The sequence below is a fragment of the Electrophorus electricus genome, chromosome 3 (genome assembly GCF_041902795.1).
Source record: "Electrophorus electricus isolate QZ-2024a chromosome 3, ASM4190279v1, whole genome shotgun sequence".
NCBI classification, from domain to species: domain Eukaryota; kingdom Metazoa; phylum Chordata; class Actinopteri; order Gymnotiformes; family Gymnotidae; genus Electrophorus; species Electrophorus electricus.
Window position 1 is genome coordinate 36,021,991 of NC_137499.1, and position 7,500 is coordinate 36,029,490.

Consider the following 7,500-nt stretch of genomic DNA (forward strand, 5'->3'; position numbering starts at 1 on the left):
AAATTCATTATCATCTTCTGAATGCATTGCTACGTGAGTTGACACATATAAGGAATATTCATGACGATATAGGATTTATATCGCTCTCGATCTCTCGCTAAAGCCAGAGTCTCTCTTACTGTGGGATGACTACAATTTCGAAAGTATTTAGGCAGATATCTGACAAACTTTCCAAGCATAGGCTCCCAAGACAATATTCTTCGATTGGCTGCTCTACACGGCCAACACTTGATGGCGCAGTTGTTATGTTATTCGAGTCTGGTAAGCCCACTCGCAGTGCACACCTATAAACATGACTTTACCGCCTCTGAATGACACGCGGCTTAAACAAAAGTAGCAGGCAGCGTGTCAAACCTAATATAGCTAATATTCGCCTTCATGCATTTTCGGTCTAACGCTCATCAGTGTCAGTACCTGGTCTGTAAGGTGGACCGCAAGCCCTAAGAGGAAATGTTTGTTGTTTCCAATCTCCGCCGTTTCATTTTCATGCATGCCAATGCATGTAACCTTTCCGGTGCTTTATGAGCATTTCATCTTGTTTGGTAACAATGGTCTCTGCCCGATGACCACTGTCCTCCGCTCGTCTCTATGGCAACAGCGAGCATCCCACCACCCCCACCCCCCACCCCCATGCGTACAGGCAGATACCTTTCTTCTTCACTGATCATGAGCCGCGGGCGCTCGTCAAAGCGAGTGACCCAGGAGCACCCTTCTTTGCGCAGGACCTGCACAAGGTCGGTCTGCTCGTTAAGCACTTTGCGTTATCTAGGTAATTGTGCACTAAAGCTTTGGCTCGTACAGTAAGCAGAGGAGAAAAAAACATCGGTAGACGTTTTAATTGCTGCGCCGTGACCTCATTAATGAATTTCAGGCATAAACAAACATCGTACAAAAGTTTTAATAGGACAATCTATTCATCGGTCTACTTCTTTATAAACGTGGGTAACGTTTACCGTAGTATTGCTTCTCAGATGTCCCAAGCAGCATTCTTTCACTATTTTGACACACCATACCAACTTTTTAGAGAGGTTCCTTGAACCAACAGAGGGCAAGGTTGGACTCTTCTCGAATGGTGCACCAATCACGTGTATTGAAATAAACAGTCGGGTTTTTTTGTTTTTGTTTTGTTTTGTTTTGTTTTGGGGGGGGGGGGGGGGGGGTTACAAGAAAGCCCATGATGTTTGTTTTTTTTCTTTAGTCTATAATCTAGTTTGGAGATTAGACGTTTTCGCCACCAAGAGTGTAGAGGTTATTTCATTTAGCTTTAGACTTTGTAGAATCGATTCACGTAGAAGCAATACCAAAATACCAATATTCAACACCCTCATACATGTGTTTCACTATCACAGACCCATATGGAATGATGTGGCCTACATGCAGACCACAGCTAGACTAGAATGATTTTCAATAACTATTTGTCTTTGACCCTTGTTGAGTAAGTGAGAGAGTATGGGTGTGTGTTGTTTTTTTTTCCTGGCACCAAGACGTAGCCGCAGCCGTAGATTCTTTAAATCCTGTAAGCTGCGATGTGGGGCCTCCATGGATCTGACTTGTTTTTCCAGCACATCCCACAGATGCTCAATCAAACTGAGATCTGAGGAAACCACCGTGGAACAGTTTTTGCAGTGTGGCAGCAGGTGGCAGGACACACTACCCATTAGGGAATACCGTTGCCGTGAAGCAGTGTGCTTGGTCTGCAGCAAGGGTTTGGTAGGTGGTGCATGTCAAAATAATGTCCGCATGAATGCCAAGTCCCAAAGTTTCCCAGCAGAACACTGCCCAGAGAATCACATGGCCTCTGCCAGCTTGCCGCTTTCCCACAGCTCATCCTGCTACCATCTCTTCCCCATGTGATTTTAAAGGAAATATGATTAATCAGACAAGGCCAAGGCTCTTCTGTGGGATCAGACCAGACAAGCTAGCCTTGAGCCTCGGGTGCCCACGACCCTGTCACCGTATCACCGGATATCCTTCCTTGGATCACTTTTGTTTCACCGCCACATACTGAAACACTCACAAAACCTGCCATTTTGGAGATGCACTGACTCAAGTCGTCTAGCCATCACCATTTGGCCCTTGTCACAGTCGATCAGTTTCTTGCACTTGCCCGTTTTTCCTGCTTCCAACACATCAGCTTCAAGAACCGACTGTTCACTTGCTGGCTAATATGTCCCACACATTGGCAGGTGCCACTGTAACGAGATAATCGATGTTATTCACTTCACCTGTCAGTGGTTTTAATGTTGATCGGTGTACGGTTGCCTGTTATATGCGGCCCATTAGAACAGGTTCCCCCCAGAAGACCATTCTTGGAAGTGCTCTAGCATATAGGCAGCATTGTTAAAAATGATAGCGAGCACTTTTTGTTCAGAGCTGAGGAATTATGAATGGAACTATTGTTACCTTTTTTTTGCCTCACTTTTCTCAGGGCTTGTCACCGCTGCAGTGATAAAAATAACATCTAAGAAGTGAGAGTGTCATTGAAGAGCGCCGGCAGTGCACTAGGAAAGTTCTCTAATTCATAACCGCGCCGTCTTCACCGTCTACCTGACTGTGCTAAAATCCCACATTTACGCGGTTTTCTCTTGCTTCGCTGCGTAAATTGACAAATTACGTGACAAAATTCCAAATTTTAAACTTTTTTCTTTTGCGTTTCTTTTTAGAGATCTGACACAGAAGAAAAGGCTCCGTTAGAGGGGTAGGTTGCGAAAACCTAAACGGCACAACATAACTACATATAACCTCTTCTTTTCTACACATGCCGGTGCGTAGGCGTTTACTACCCAGCCTGAGCCGACGTGGCTCCACGCAGCCCCATCAGCATCACTCCCTGCCATCTCTGACGGTTATCGGCGTGTATAGGCTATTTCGCGCATGAGCAGAAAGTGTTTTCCTTCGTCCTAAACCCGAGGCTACTCCGTCATATCTACGACTACGGCAGCCTGCGTCAGATATAGGTGTTATATACTTCACTAAACAGCAGTGATAACAGAGCAGAGGCTCTCTGCCAAGGTCAGAAGGCTTTGCGTCTTCTCGCGTCAAGGGCATCAGGTAATACGTGAAATCCAAAACCCAGATGCCCATGACCTGCTGAACTGGCCAGATCCTCCTAGAGGAATGAGGCTTGATGTCAGAGAAACCGTGACCGTACGAGTAAAACGGCTCCAGACATCGTGGAGCGTTCCTGTAAAGATAATGACTACAGAGACAGTCTGTATAGGACGGTTCGATGAGGAGCGTAAATATTAACAGGCGCCCAATGTCCAGCTTGCACTACCGTTAGGCAACGTTACACGTCATCTTTTACTTTATTCTGAAGATGAACAGAGGAACGGAAAGAACGTCCATCTCTCAAGTTCACTGGGAGCAGTGAACACGGAGACGCGCGGCTGACGTAGGCAGGGTAGCCGAGGATTGAAGCACTGCCTCCTTATTTTCATTCATGACAGTCTCTCACACACACACACACACACACACACACACACACCTTTGTGAGTACACTCACATTCTCATAGTCTCTCCAATTGCCCCCTTTCTATTTTTCTCAATCCCTAAATCACTGAACTCTCTGCCCCCACCCACGAGTGCCACCAGGGCTATCACCAGGCACGCACACACTCACATACACAATTGTATTCACACATACACAAAAACATATAGCTTCAGCTTTGACACCTTCACTGATGAGAGAATTCAACCTGTGAGACAGTCTTTGAAGCATCCCCCCCTCCCGACTTGGTTGACAATGTAGGAGCGGGTGGCCCCCAGCTTGACTGACACCCCCCTTTCACTATCACAACTGCACACACACTCACTCTCTCTCTCTCTTGCTCACTTTCTCCACTCTGTGTGTGTGCGTTGTATAACACACACACACACACCGGCGTGTGCGGACGCTGGCTTGCGGACTGGCTGCGAGACTCCCCAGCAGAGGCAGCCCCCCTTAAGCTAATTCCATTATACATTCCGTCTGGAAGTAAGAGGGCTGCCTTCTAATTGCTTTCTTATCCCCCTGAGCCCCCCCTTCTCTCTCTCTCTTTCTCTCTCTCTTTCCCCCTCTGCTCTCCTCTAATCCCCCCCTCCAACCCCCCCCCCACAGCAGCACCCCCAACCCATCTGACACACGCCCACCACACCCCCCCCCCCGCCCCGCAGTGAACATGGCAGCGGCGGCAAGGAGGAAAGCAAGATAGAGAGAGAGGGAGAGAGAGAGAGAGAGAGAGAGAGAGAGCGAGGGAGGGAGAGGGAGAGAGAGCCACGGAGAGAGAGAGAGAGAGAGACAGAGACAGAGGGAGAGGAGCCTGCCGTTGACAGGGAATAGCTGCTGCCATTTTTCGCCTTGCGGGAGGCTGCGGGACCAGGATCTGGGCAGAGTGCTACAGCAGGTAGGCATGCTCCTTTCCCGCTCACGCAGAGGGCGAGCAGCCAGCCGCTCCACGGCACGGCGCACGCAGGGAATGTGGGACCAGGGGGGTGTGGGGGGCACCGCTGCCACCGCGCCACGCGCTCCTGCCGGGGAGGGGGTGTGTTGTGTTGGATACCGAGGCATGCGTTCACCGCTGCTGACTGGCCGCCGATCCAGGACCAGTTTCCTTCCTTTGCGGAGTGCGTGTCCCATGCCTCGGGCTGCTCTCATATCAGCTGGAGGAGCAGCCGCTCTAGAATTAAGGTGAAGGCTCCGGGTCGGGGCATGCGGGACAGCTGCCTGTTGCGGGAGAACGCCGCGGCGTGTTAGCCGAAAGGGGCAGGACGGGGAAGAGGAGTGGAGCGTGGGATGCTCCGAGCGTCCGCTCCCAGGGCTGACAAACGGCTCCGCTTTCATCTCGCACTCAATATGGACTCCTGTTTACATGGATGAGGCATAACCTGCGGGCTGCGGATCAGCGTAACAGTAAAGCGGAGGGAGATCGCAGAGTGTGTGGGAGCACGGCTGGGCTCGCAAAACAAGCCATGTTGTTCAGTTTTCTTACTGAGGTCTAGTACTCATAGGCGGCACTGTTGCAGTTTGTGAGCTGTTTTTATGTTGTGGCTGTGTTTGTGTGGGGATGTTTTTGTGTGTGTGTGTGTGTGTGTGTGTGTGTGTACGAGTACGCACATGGACGGTGCCCTTGATATGTGGGGGGGGTGAACAGTAAGACAGCCCTAACCTATTAAACACTGCACTGAGACTGCAGTGTCACAGCTGAGTGAAATTGATGCTCTGGACATCCTCCCTCTCTGCAAGAATGCATTCAGAGTGAGAGAGGTAACTCTGTGTGTGTGTGTGTGTGTGTGTGTGTGTGTGTGTGTGTGTGTGTATGCACGTGTGTGTGTGCATGTTTGTGTGTGTATTTGCGTGTGTGCACATGTGTGTGTGCGTTTGTGCGTGTGCGTGTGCGTGTGCGCGCGCACGCGCGCGTGTGTGTGTGTGTGCGTGCGCGTGTATGTGTGTGTGTGTGTGCGTGCGCGCGCGTGTGTGTGTGTGTGTGTGCGAGAGAGAGAGAGAAGTACAGAGGGAAGACAGAATCAATGTGTGAGTGAATTAGAGAAGAAGGGCAGTCAGATCCCAGCAGCAGGTACACACAATATGTCAACAATAAAATAAATAAACACCACCACTGTGCATTAAAAGCAAAACCTCCCACACGAATCAAGCAAGCAAGTGTAAGCAGACCACACACACACACACACACACACACACACACACACACACACACACACACACACTCACACACAAGCAGGCACACATGCAAACCCCAGAGGTTTTATGACCACTTAAACGCAGCAGTGGTGTCAGTCTGTGTTTTGCCTGTCCGCAGAGGCGGTGGGGATGAGAGCTGATGCAACACCCGGAAAGCCAGGCTCACTGCCACAGAGCTGAGGGTCAGCAAGGGCCAGAGAGAGAGTGAGAGGGAGAGAGCGAGGGAGAGGGAGAGAGAGGGAGGTAGTTTGGAGGGCATTCTAGAAGGGAAGAGGAAAAGGAAACGGGAGATTACTGCGAAAGGCAAAGGATGAGGAATGGATGCCGAGCAATAGTAAAAGATGACAGGAGAGGGAGGGAGGGAGGAAGTGGGGGGGGCAGAGGGAGAGAAGGAGAGAGGGAGGGAGGGAGGGAGAGAGAGAGATAGAGAGAGTCCTGAGCGGGCATGCTGACGCACAGCTCCGAGCAGATCCATAAGGTCAGGACAGGGCAGCGTGGCGGGGGAGGGGGGCGGGTGGGGAGCGACGGAGGCTGATTCCTCTCCAGATGCTCCCTGTGCTCCGCTGGGCTCAGTGGCCCCGCTGCCGGTCACATGGATGAGGGAGCAGAGAGGAGAGCAGCGCCAAGCAGCCTGCTGGGGTTGCGGCTCAGCAATCATACGCACCGACGCTCCCAAGAGCAGCTACCCCACACGCGCTGGCACACGTACGGCCGCGCCACGCACAGGAGGGGCTGGCCGCCGACACACACACAAACACACACACACACACACACACACTCACAGATCTGAAACTCCTGCTAGCAGCCAGGGGTTTCCAGCTCAGGGAAGGGCACGCAGAGGCCATAGCGCGTGCTGGAGTCGCACAGGGAGCGCTGATCTGGGAGAAGACGAAGTGAAGCACGAACTCGGCCAGCGCCGCGGACGCTACGCACCGCGACTGACCCAGGAGCCCGTGTCCAGGAGATTTAGGTGGCAACCCGGCCCATCCCCTATAACCCGAAGAGGGCAGAGCAAAACGACCTCCACATCTTTAGACCGGGTGCACAATGGGTAGGGGTGTGCGTGGGACACTTTTAAAGACCAGCTCAGGGCCCAGACTCCCCCACAACTACTCGTGTAATGCCCCGGCAGGCAGGCCCAGACTCGCCGGTGACGGCTCCTACCTTTGGCCATCATTGCATCAATAAAGGCCTGTCTTGGGTGTGAACAGATATAACATGGCAATAAAGAGGCAAATTGTAGGGGTTTTTTTATCACTGTACTCATTTCCTGTGTGGACGTTTTATGGTGTGCTGTTTATAAGGCATGTTGCTATTCGTAGTCAGTGATCGGCAGCTATTGCATTATTAATTGATTTATTTAAGCTGTATTTAAGTCAAGATGATAGGTCCTCACTCTCTGTATTTATGTCTGGGTTTTTTTATTTGTTTTGGGGATTTCTGTGTCCAAAGGGAGGAAAGTTTTGTTCCACTCTGAGTGATGCGCTTGTGGTGGGTGTGTGTGTGTGTGTGTGTGTGTGTGTGTGTGTGTGTGTGTGTGTGTGTGTGTGTGTGTGTGCGTGCGTGCGTGCGTGTGTGGGTGGGTGTATGCGTGCGTGTGCATGCGTGTGCGTGCGAGCGTGCGTGTGCGTGCGAGCGTGCTTTTAGCATGCCGGTGCATGCCGTCAGTGACTGCGTATGGCGCAGTGAAATCACTTGGATGTCATCCAGCTCCGTGGAAGGTCATGAGCGCCGTCTCCAAATAGATCCAGCCTTCATTTCCTCTCTGTAGCCTGCTGTATTTACCGGCTCAGTGGCCCAGAACACCAGCGCTGGCTCCT

At 51.3% G+C, this 7,500-nt stretch overlaps 1 protein-coding gene across 1 annotated transcript in view; it reads left to right on the forward strand.

Moving 5' to 3' along the window:
* The first annotated feature begins 4,254 nt into the window (after nt 1-4,254).
* rai1 (retinoic acid induced 1) overlaps nt 4,255-7,500 on the forward strand; it is a 35,039-nt gene continuing 31,793 nt past the window's right edge. Inside the window, exon 1 of the mRNA XM_027033246.3 lies at nt 4,255-4,385. The gene's annotated coding sequence lies outside the window, so the exon portion shown is untranslated. The remainder of the gene's footprint in view (nt 4,386-7,500) is intronic.